The sequence below is a fragment of the Phoenix dactylifera genome, unplaced genomic scaffold (genome assembly GCF_009389715.1).
Source record: "Phoenix dactylifera cultivar Barhee BC4 unplaced genomic scaffold, palm_55x_up_171113_PBpolish2nd_filt_p 000806F, whole genome shotgun sequence".
NCBI classification, from domain to species: Eukaryota; Viridiplantae; Streptophyta; class Magnoliopsida; order Arecales; family Arecaceae; genus Phoenix; species Phoenix dactylifera.
In genome coordinates, this window is record NW_024068173.1 from 1 (window position 1) to 12,006 (window position 12,006).

Here is a 12,006-nt window from a genome sequence, read left to right on the forward strand (position 1 = left end):
TACCACCTTGGTGGCACATGTGACTTTCTCTGATATGTGCTGAGCATGAGTTCACAACTCAACAAATCTTTTATAGTAGTGAATGCCATCGACACGCTCACTAGAGTGAACATGCATACAATTCCAGGAAACTCCATCTTGCGAGAAAGCCCATTTCCTCAAAAAACTAACTCAGCTTCATCCAAGTTCCAATCCTTGCTGTTCTCATTGATAAGAGCATTGTTAATAGAGATATAGGAATGGAGACCCAAGAAATTGGCAAGTGAGTGTAACTGGTTGACATCTCTAGTGAGAAAGAAATAACATAGGAGAGAGTGAAGCCATCTAGGCTGGGCTCGAGCCATTTAAAAGACAGGCTCAAATATCAGGCTCAGCCTAGGCTTAAAAATCAGGCTCAGACCCAACCAAAACCTAATTCACATCAATTTGGTGTTCAAGAGGTCTGCTACTTTGTTACTAAAGAAAAAATGCATCAATCTTGCTATGTAAAAGGGGAGAAAAAAAATCTAATTCTGAAAAAGTCAGGTACAAGACATTCAATGGATGCTGCACTACCACGTTATCCGTAGTAGATCATGACGCACAAGAAATGTATGGAATAAAAGACGAATCAGCAACATATTTAATGTATTTATGAGAGCTTAGGATGTCCTTTTCAAATATTAGCTTAGTTTCTAATAAATTTCCCGAAGGAACAATCAAGTAATAATGATTAACACAAAGCATTAATTAATGAATAGGCATTATCAATCGCAAAAATAATTATAAGATTTACTTACCTCTTAATTGTAACTTTCACATAGGTCAGCATCTCCTTCAATTCTTCTGGTTGAGATAAAACTTGTAGAATTGTGACTAGAGAGAACTAATAAAATCATGAGGAAAATGCTAGCTACAAGAATTATTATTTGATGAATCAAAAGTTGTTTGTATGGTATCCGAAGATTTGGCCAATAAACATCATATAGTTCTGGAGCCTGGCTTGTGACCCAGAGCATGGGGTTTGATGATCGAAAAACCTGTGAAGAAATAACTGCAGCATATTGGGTCTAAAAAAAAAAACAAAAGCAGCTAAGCATTCCTGAGTAGGAAAAAGAAAAAAATAGTCCCATTCACAATAATTCTCAGTTGCCTTTATATAATCACTTTATGTAGGGGAAAAAAATGATGATAGTTTTCAAAAAATACATGCTACATACTGTACTTTTCTATTAGGTTTTGAAGTTTAGGAACATATTGTTTGAGTTTTCTTTTCTTTTTTTTGTTTTCAGGTGTGATAGAGGAAGAGAAAACCCCCTCCCAAAATTTATTGATGCAAGTATTTATGTATAAGAAACGTACAAAAAGTGGCAAAATGAAGGTACAAAAGGGTTTGTTGAGGAGATAGCATCAGAGGCCAGAGAGTGGGCATGAGTTTCTTATAGCCATCCAACCACTTGACTAGATGGATGTTTTTCCAAAGTATTTTGCAAAAAATGCATGAATAGATGAGTTTCTTTTGAGGAATATGCTCGAGTTTCTTCCATGCCAAATCTGCCAGCAAAGTGTCATCACCAACTGATCTAAATCCTTCTAATTGTGGATTGAATTTTCTTATTTCTTCATGTTGTCCAAAGGGTATTTTTTGTTCGCATACCATATAAAAGTCATCCTTCATGTCTTAAAATATGTAGAAATAATCCATTTTATGCTCGAATATTGCATAACTTATAAACTGCTAAAATATGTAATATTTGATTTCTTAGCATTTTTAGTGGTACAATAAATCTTTTATTTGAAGTCCCATTATTGATTTTGAAATAGAGAGTCCTCTTGTATGAAATAAAGTACATTCTCTCTCCTATATATGTTGGCAGTACACTATAAATTTATTTATTGATAAATATTTTAATCAAATAGATCAGTAGCTTTGTAGAAACTAATATTTATTTTTAACAAGTTATTTTAATATTCTACTACATCCCTTGTTTACAATTTTCTCTGCCGATCTTGTAAGTGCTTGGTTTCTAATTTTCCAATCACATGCATCACATATGCTTAGTACTTATCCTTTTTAAATATAATAATTTAGTAACTTTGTAATGAACCAAGCATCAAACTTTTGAGAAATCATGGAGCACTAAAAAGAGACATAATATAGGCTTATTGGCAATGAATCAATCAGGACCGTTGGTCTCCTTAGCCTGTCATGCCATCTATTCAGCTAACGTGTCCAGCAGGAACGAAAATAGACGACAAATAATTGAATAAAGAATGTAATCTTTTAATTGTAAGAAGGCCGGTTGGCTAAAACACACGGGGGGCAGTTGGCACGTGTCAAGAGACAAGTGGGCTTTAGAAGCTTACAGGCTCCCCTAACCGTCCACGCTCTACGCGACACCCACCGTCCATCACATCTTCATCGCAAAAAAAATGCTTAATTTATTAATAATTTTTTATTTTCCGGGACTTTTATTACGGTTCCCGTCGTGGGCGGGCAAAGGGCGGAGAGAGCTCTCTCTCACAGCGGGCCACGGTCAAAGACGGAGCTGGAGAGCTGAGGGTCCGCCCCCTGTCAGTTAAAAAAGGAAAGCAGGAAAAGGCTCCGATATCTCTACTCTCCGTTCCGACGAACCCTAGTTCCGTCCCTCCTTCCCTCCCCTCCTTTTCCCGATCCTGATCCCTTCCTCTCCAACGATCCGTATTCCGCCATGGGTTGTGGGAAGCTTTCCTCAATTGGCTTCGGAGGTGAGATCCGGGAGTCGCTTGGTTCTTTTACCCGCATTTTCAAGGAAAACTGATTGCTGTTTCTTGGATTCGAACTTCGTTCTGAAGTTGGGTTTGTTTTAGCTTTTTATTTTTTTTGTGCATGTGGGGAATTTTGGATGGTGATGTGGTAGTTTGATGTGCAGGCAGGGGACGGAATTAGGGTTTGAGTGGGATGTTTCGGGTTTTGTTTGTTTTTTGTTGCAGTTTTGTCTGTTTTATTGTTTAATTGGGTGAATTGGTGATGTCAAATGGCATGGGCTAAGAGGATGGGATGAAGGAAAAGGAGGAAAATTAGATGTGTTTCTAATCATTTTTTTGTTAGTTCTCTTCTTATGTGATTTGATTGTTATGGTGGGATAGAGAATTCAATCAGATTAAGGTCAAAAAATGGGGAAAGTTCTAGCAAAGCTCGGAAGATAACGATATATCATTGTCACTTTTTTGTTTTAAATAAATGAATTATATTGCATAATTAGTTGATATTTTTATGTTCATCGACTTGCTCTGTTCATAATTGATTTTTGTTAGTTGGAATTAATTTTCATGAATATCTAATGAAGTGTTCTTGTGTGTTTCATTTAACAATCTAGCCTCTTTTTCAAGCAAGAAATGGAGCTGTCTTTAATTGGACTTCAGAATGCAGGGAAAACTTCACTCGTGAATGTCATTGCAGTATGTATATTTGGATGCTTGCTTATATATGTTCAAGTGCTAGTGGAATGTATTCTGACATTAATTATATTTTGTTACTTATGCAGACTGGTGGATATAGTGAGGACATGATTCCTACAGTGAGTGATTTTTACATTTGGGGGAGCACCTTTAGTTTCTTATTTATTCATAAACCACCAGCTTTTGTGTCCTAATATTATTCATGCATTGGTTCTTTAGGTTGGATTCAATATGAGGAAGGTGACAAAGGGAAATGTCACAATAAAGTTGTGGGATCTGGGGGCCAGCCTAGGTTTCGGAGTATGTGGGAGAGATATTGCCGTGCAGTATCTGCCATTGTGTATGCTTTTTATCTTAAATTTGTTGTTGCCTTACTTTAGCTGTTGATATATGGCTATGCATCTTACTTGTTGCATATATGACCTACTCAAATTACTCTTTTGCACGTAGTGTTTTGTTCTATATTATTTATACACTGCATATAGATATAATCGATGACAATGATATATCCTGATTTTTTGTACGGAATTCATGTATGTGCAATTCGATTTATTTTATTATGTTGCCTGGGATGAATCTTTTGATGATTCAGTGAGCATCCTTCGACGGAATATGTTGAAAAGAAAGCAGGAATTTCCTATCAGATGTCTCAGATTTACCTGTAACTGTTGTTAGCTAGCACGTTTGCTTGCACTACATATTGCATTTTTTAAAGCATGTGGTTCATTCTGTTTTCTAGAACTTTGAGTTTGTGAAACTTAATGTAAATTGTATTTGTGCATATCATTTGGCATGCTTTACATTAACATAGGTACTCCATTGTTCTTGATATCTTCTGCACTCTTTGATGGTTGTATTATATGGCACAGATCATGTTCTATTTGCATTCAAGACACCTTTCCTGAGACTGTCAGAATGGTCCTTACTGTACAAAATTTAAGTTCATCCAGAAACTGGTCTGAATATTTGATTTATTGCAGCAGTTATCATGTAATCCTTTTTCATCAATTTTCCACAGCGCTAGAGATCTCATTTTGGAACTGTTGCATCACATGTCTGTCATGCAAAATACATGTCAACTGGTTTGTTAATAATATTCTTTTTTAGATAATAACTGTGATCCTGTACATGTAATGTATGATACAAATTCTGTACAAGGCTTTCCTGCATGTACCTGTAGCATGGCATCTCAGGTACATGGTCTTATCTCTATTATTACAAATTGTACACTGTAATCAAATTTGCAAAAGCTGTAAATTTGGTCGTGTTAACTTTCTTTTTTCCCTAATAACATCTCGGATTTGGAATAACTTTAGACCTTAGCTTAAGAAAGAGTAGTGGGGTCTGTATGCTTGGGAAGCCTGATCCTGTTTTTGTTCAAGCTGAAGTAGGTTAAGAGATAATGAAAGTTATTCTTTCTTTTCTTTGTAGTATATGTTGAAACTGATGTTACATAGAAGGCCAGTTTTATAAAGCATTTCTGCGGTAAAACCCTCTCCCAAACACTCATGCCACCAAGGCTACTCGTTTCAATCCATATGCAAAGCTTATTCTCCTTTCTTTTTGATAAGATAAATTTAATTATGTATTTTAACTATCACTTGTTTAAAACAAGAAAACACTACATGCATAAGACAGTTGGGGTCCAATGCATGAGAAACCAGTGCTCCCTGCCACAGAACCCTGCCAAATGCATATGCAACAAAAAGTTTGGTATGCTTTTTTGCTTCTTATTCTTTTCAAAGAAGCTTTGCTAATTGTAAGACAAGTTATTAAGGATTGACAAGACATTCAAACTATGAATAAGTTCACTGAACATTCATTCTTGATAATTTGTCACATGATGACATATGAACAAATGCATATGTATCAAAAACTGTGGTGTGCTTTTTTCCTCTTATTCTTTCCGAAGAAGTCTTTCTAATTGCAGTTCAGGTTATTAAGGGGCCATAAGATATTCAAACTATGAACAAGTACACATAACACACATTCTTGACAGCATTTATCACAAGACGGCATCAAATTTATTGGACAATATCATTGAAGATAAGCTAAGAGGGTTCATCTGTCCAATGGTTATATGCCTGTAAACTCATCTCTTATTTCAAATGAAGGAGAAATATTACATATCATTCTCCATAATCATACCATCTTTATTGACTCTTCCGATGCAATCTGTTTCCCAACCAATACTTATCATTGAAAAAGCTTCTCTTTGTTGAGTAATGACTTGAGGCATTATTTTTATGATGGAAGGTAATTACATGAACATTATCAAGTCAGGTGAAAATGTTGGGAGTTAATGCATGCTGGGAAAATTTGCGGTTGTTGACAAATTGAAATTGTGCTTCCTTGGTAATTGGGTATACATGTTTAACTCATTGATATCTCATGAAGTGAAAGTTATGTGTCTTCTTGCCACAGACTATGTATTGAACAGGAACTCTTTAGTTCTATAATTTGGCCTTTTTTCTTAGTCATGAAATTCTTACTTGTCCCTATAAATAAGCCTCATCTTCTTCCTTCTTCAACCATCAGCCTATTCTTTTTGTTTTAATTTTATACTCTCATCATTTATTGGAAAGTTTTTGCCCCCTACTGCCCATGTATATCCTATTTCAGACTTTTTAACACACTAAGTTGAATGTCTCTTTGATCAAATGATTTTACAACTGAATGAATTGTTCAATAATACCATTTTTTGCGAATATTTTGAATCATACGTGAATCACTGTTAAACTATTCAACACCCGATGCTGTTCTCTGCTTATTTCATGCATTACACATGTTTTTGGAACCTTTCAGAGTCGTTTTTTGTGCTGATCTTTGATTTTTAAGCTCAAGTCTGGGTGAAATCTTACTTAAGAATATTTGCCTTTTATACTCTTGATCTTCAAACAGTAGCCACATTTGTTTTGGACTTTTCTAGCACCTGGTTTTGCCCTTGAAAAAGTGATGAAATGGAATCAGAAGAATTCATTGGGTCCCTTGGGCTACCTATGGCTGTGTTGCATTAGTTGTGCTTAGGTGTGACTCCATCTGCACAAATTGGAAACAAGTTTCCTAATGCCAAGGCTCAAGCTTTGTTCTTTACAATTCTTGGTTTGGGCCATAGCAAATGTGTTTTATGATCAAAAAAAAGTTTGAATTTTGAAGAGCAACATCGTAATGGATGAAGTTGGAGGCTTAACTAAAAGTTGGAAACCAATTATTTTCATGTTAGGTTATTTTGCAGTGATCTGTTTGGGCATCTTTGCATATAATAAGTGGTGAGTGATGCATATTACATCTAGTCTATCCTAGTTTTGCTGCATTTCTTCTTGTTTAAAGACTTTTTTTTGGTTCTGTAAACCTTCTACTTTGAAAAAATCATGGGACAAAATAAGTCTGGTGGTATCTTTTCCCATGCTTTTCCTTATGATATAGCTATTGATGCTAGAACTTTATTTCTTACTGCTTTCATAATTCTGTTATAGATTGCTTAGTCTTCATTTCGGTGCCTTAAATTAAAATCCACCCTCCCCTGCAGTGGCTTCATTCTTATCAATGAAGATTTGAAGCTTATATTTCTTGTCACATTACCCTCTTTTCACACTACTTGTCTCTTTGTTGTACTTTTAACTGTCTAATTCCTAGATATGCTACATGCCAACATCATCATCATCTTCTACACCCACATGTTCACACATTTGTTGATAAACTTACTTTCATTTACCATGTCATGCGGCAATTAGATGAGTCATTCCAAAACTATTATGTAATTGAGTTTGGAAATATTTTTTGGGGTTTATCCAAGACACTACTACTGAAAACTCATCTGATATATGCTCTTGTTATATCTATTTCTCATAAATGATTTTTTAGTCTGACTAGTCATTTAATTCTTCATCCTCTCAATTGTTACTTCTTAATTTTTGGGTGTAGGTATACTCAAATTTGACATGATCATGTTGCAAGGCTGAGAGGTTTTTGTAGATTTGCTCTTAGGGGCTTTGTTCTATATGCGAAGGTGCTTGGGGTTGGTGTTTTTAATCCTTAATTGTATATTTTCTTCTTCCCTTGCTTCCTTTCAAATTCGGTATAAGGACAGGAAGATCCATCTGCACCTTTCTTTCTCATCTTACACGTTTGTCTTTTCCAACCAACAGTATTATCATACATGGCTCTCATTAGGATCTGCCTTAGTATTGCCTTTCGGTTCATCTAGAGTCCAAACTGCGAAAGAAGTAGTTATTTTTACTTGAGTGTCAGAATTTTAAGGCTGTTATACTTGGAAGGTTAGCTTTTTGATGTCACTTGGTAAGCACGTCAGCTTCTTCTTTTCTACATTCCTTTGTCCTGCTATTAACATCATTTTCATCATAACTGATATAGCTAAATCTCAAATTTAAGGCTCCACTTCTTGAGTATCATCAAGATGTAATGGTGCCAGAATCTTTGAGATCCTTTTGACTTTGGTCAGCTTCTCAACATTTGAGATCCTTCTGACAGCTTTGACTTATTCTAGTTTCTGGCTCAGCTCAGTTTATGTGTTGCAGGCCTACTGGAGCACAATGTCATATGTCCTATAAATTCAAAATCCCTTCACGTGGTATCTTGGAAAATACTAAAATAGTCAGGGGAAGTGAGCGTTGTTTAGCTTGGCTTATCTTAACAAAAGCCTTGGGCTTGGCCCCTTTCATTTTTTTCTTGTTTGCTTTTCTAGGCTTAGGCTCAGCTGGCTTATGTGACTTGGCCTACCTGAGTACATTATCATATGGCCTATATTTGAAATCCTGTGGGTAGTATGTTAGAGATACTTAAATAGCTACACCTTCAGTCATGAAAATTTTAATTTTGTAGTATACTAGGATTTCTCTAGCTTTTAGCTGTACATATTGTATAGTGTCTATCTTATTCAAACTGGTCTAAATTTGTCAATTATGTCCTAGTTCGACTTGGATTATTTTTTCTAATCAAGCGTGCTCCATGGCTTAATATTTGTTCAAAACTTAAACATCTTATTTGAGCTTGGCCAATGAGTTAAGCTTGTGTGCAAACCATTCTAGCTTGCCTCATTGATACCTGATAAAGATTACCAACTTAAGTTCAAAACCAAGTGCCGGATCAAAAAAAGAAAAAGGAATGTTAATTATTGAAATTTATTTTCCATGCTTAAACATTTCTATTTTTGCTTATGCTGTTATAAGGATGCCTTCAGGTTAATGAAACACAATTGTAGACTTACTTCTTTTAGAAGTCTTGCTAAAAAAATTATTAATAACCAATTAAAACAAATGGAAATAAAGAAAACAAAAAACCTTGATGATTACCTTTTGACATTCATCCCAAGTGACATATCTTTTGAATACCGTCCACATCTTCGGCCAATTCATAATCTTGAGTTTATGAATATAGTTCGGCATCTCCAGGTTGTAAACATTAGCTTTGTCCTAAAGTGGTAGTATCCAAATATTCTCAGTGATGGGTAAACTTGCGGTGTATAAATGATGTGAGCAAAATTTGCCTAGATACTTTTTTCTTCACAAGCATTTTCTGAGGAGGTAATTATTCAGTTTTACCTCTTGCTGTATGAACTATCTACTTGAATATATTGATATAGCCTTCATGATAGGCAAGGTGGCATAAAAAGCACAATATTTTCAGGGTAAATGGCTTATGTCTCTTTGTTTCTTCAAATTAAATTATGCTTCTTAATATGGGCATGTGCAATGAAAATGTATTGTGCCCCTGCCCTAGTAAAAAGAGGGGCTTGGAATGTCTTGAAGGGCTAGGAAAGAGGAAAGAAAAACCTGGTATAACCTGGGTTTATTTATGAGAAAAGATTGAAAAAGACTTGTGTTGAGGAGGATGTAGCCTTGATAACAATGAATTGCAACTAGGGGTTCATAAGAGCCATGTACGATAACTGGAGTAAAACTTTTTATGTTGCACACGTGCATGTAATGCTTTGTTCTGCTATATGAAGGGCTAAATTAGCTTACATAAATATCATTGCTAATTTGGTATGATAACAGCTTGCCGAGGGTGCTTACAATAATACTCTTCTTTTGTTGGATGCACACCCTTATGAGATATTACTTTCTCTCTGAACATCTTTTTAGATAGTGGGCTGATGGAGTGTCTCAGAAACACAGCATTTGTTAAGATGTTGGTTGTAGACTTTACTAATCATTCTATAAGTGCGTCTACAGGAATAGTTGATGCAATTAGAGATTTTGTTTGTCACTTTGGTAAATGTGGTCTATACATGCATTTGTATATTTGCGAGTTTTTCTATGACCATGACCATGAAGCTCTGTCCCAATTATTTTCTTCTTCTCATACCTCAGATGTAAGGTGAACTGCTTTCTAATATATTTGTGGAATTCCTCTTATTTTTGCAGGTATGTTGTTGATGCAGCAGATCGCGATAACTTGCCAATCTCAAAGAGTGAACTTCATGACCTTCTAAGCAAGCCATCATTGAGCGGGATTCCATTGCTGGTCCTTGGAAACAAAATCGATAAGCCTGAAGCTCTGTCTAAGCAAGGTTTGACTGAGGAGATGTAAGTAACTAAAATTTACCAACCCAAGAATATGGTTGTCCTGAGGAAGGTATAAAACAAATTGATCAATACAAGCTGCTGTGTTTCTTAATCATCATTTTCTGCATTGCAGGGGCCTGAAGTCTATCACTGACAGAGAAGTTTGCTGTTTCATGATCTCATGCAAGAACTCAACGAACATTGACTCTGTAATAGATTGGCTTGTGAAGCACTCGAAGTCCAAAAACTGAGGATATAGCCTTGTGGTGCTTAGATTTTCCCTGTTTTCTCTGGGCATTGAGTTGTTGTGAGTTCTGCACTTGGCTAACTGGGGTTCTGATCTTGTAATTGCTGCCAACTTCTTATGTGCTGAATGGTTGCCTGGGGAGTGGGATGATTCCTGGGGTTTGTGCAAAACACTTCATGATATCGAAACTTGGTGGCTTGTGCTTTATGTCCTTGTAGTGATTTGTGTGAAAATATATCTATCTTTGCATTTAGACAATAAACAATAAATGATTTCAATTGTTTTCTGAAGAAATTAATTCTGGATGGATTCATTCATTCTGCTAGGGATTAAGATACAGGCATATATAATCCTACATTGGCTGCAAACCTTATTTCGCTGCGAATACACATGGTGGGTTTAGGAGAGTAAGCCCTGATGGGTGATACGATCTCGACCTCGAGGTGGAGCACCATATTTTTCGACCGAGGTTCCAGCACCTCAGGAATAGAGACCTCGGTTATGGCCTCGGAAGGACCTGAGGTAGATCCTCTCTTTGTCTTCTTCTTTTGAGGGGTTTCACCCCTAGATGTCATAGCCGCTCTCTTGTGTATAGTTTTGCGAATCAACGGTAGGTCGGTCTTCATAGCTGCACCAGTTGCAAGCCGAGAGAACGTTAGACAATAAACTTAAAGACAAAGTGAAAAGATAAAAATATTCTAAAAAAATTTACCCTGAAGGTCGGCTGGGCTCAAGCCAACGTTGATTAGTATCTCCTCTGACAACAATTCTTGCAGCGAAGGAATCTTCGATTTAAGAAGAGTATCTAATGATCCTTGATTATCCCCAGACAATTGTGGAGGTCGGTTCAAAGACTTCGAGGTGTCCTCCATAGGGTCTCAAACCACCATAGTTGCTCAGAAGAAACAAAAAAGAATCTCTCCTTCCACCCATGAATTAAAAAAAGAGTATCTCGAATCAATTGATGGCCCTTTCAAGGAGAAAAATACCACCAATTTCTTTCTCAAGGATGCCTTTTTAATTGAAGCATCCTCGGAGAAGCTGAGGCATGGATATTGTGAAGAAAATAAATGGCAAGAAAACCTACGATGACCCACCAGGAGTTCGAAACCAATTGGGTCAGGATGAGGCTATAAACTCTCATCAACTAGACGATGAAAAGGTGGAGAGGCAATCTAAGCCCGGCCCTGCGAGTTTCCTCATACAAGTCGAGCTGAGGAGGAGGATTAGTCACCTAGTCCTTGGGACTGGCGAGCTCAAAAGTGAACTCGAGAGGAATGAAATGTTGAGCTCGGAGCAAGTCCATCTCCTCTTGGGTGAGGACTGACACCTCGTATTTCAGGCTAGAGTGGACTTCGGTCTCAGCCTCATTGGGATGTGAGGAATGCTGAGCTCGAGGACATTGGTCGAACGACCAACTCCTCGCTGAGATCTCAATCTCAACCTCGCTCATGGTGTAGAAAATAAAAAAGACAAAAGAGGAAAAGAACAAAAAAAGAGAAAATCCGAGCAACCAAAAGCGGAAACCCGCTGGTGATCGTCAGAAGAAATCAGCGGACGCCGATGCCGGAGGGAATGAACCTTGCGGAGAAAAACTTAGGAGAGAGCTCGGGCTGTTGGGGAGGTTTGCAAAAGATGTAAAAGTGCAAAAATGAAGGAGGAGGTTACCCTTATATAGGGGTGTGAACGGTTCTTTCAAGATTCTTTCCCTCCGGCATCGGCGTCCGCCTGATTTCTTCCGACGATCACCGGCGAGTTTCCGCTTTTGGCTGTTCGATTTCTGATTAAAGTAACAATTCGACTCCTCGAGCT

At 36.9% G+C, this 12,006-nt stretch overlaps 1 pseudogene; it reads left to right on the top strand.

Moving 5' to 3' along the window:
• Positions 1-2,566: 2,566 nt before the first annotated feature.
• LOC120107250 lies at positions 2,567-10,478 on the top strand (annotated as a pseudogene).
• Positions 10,479-12,006: the final 1,528 nt, after the last annotated feature.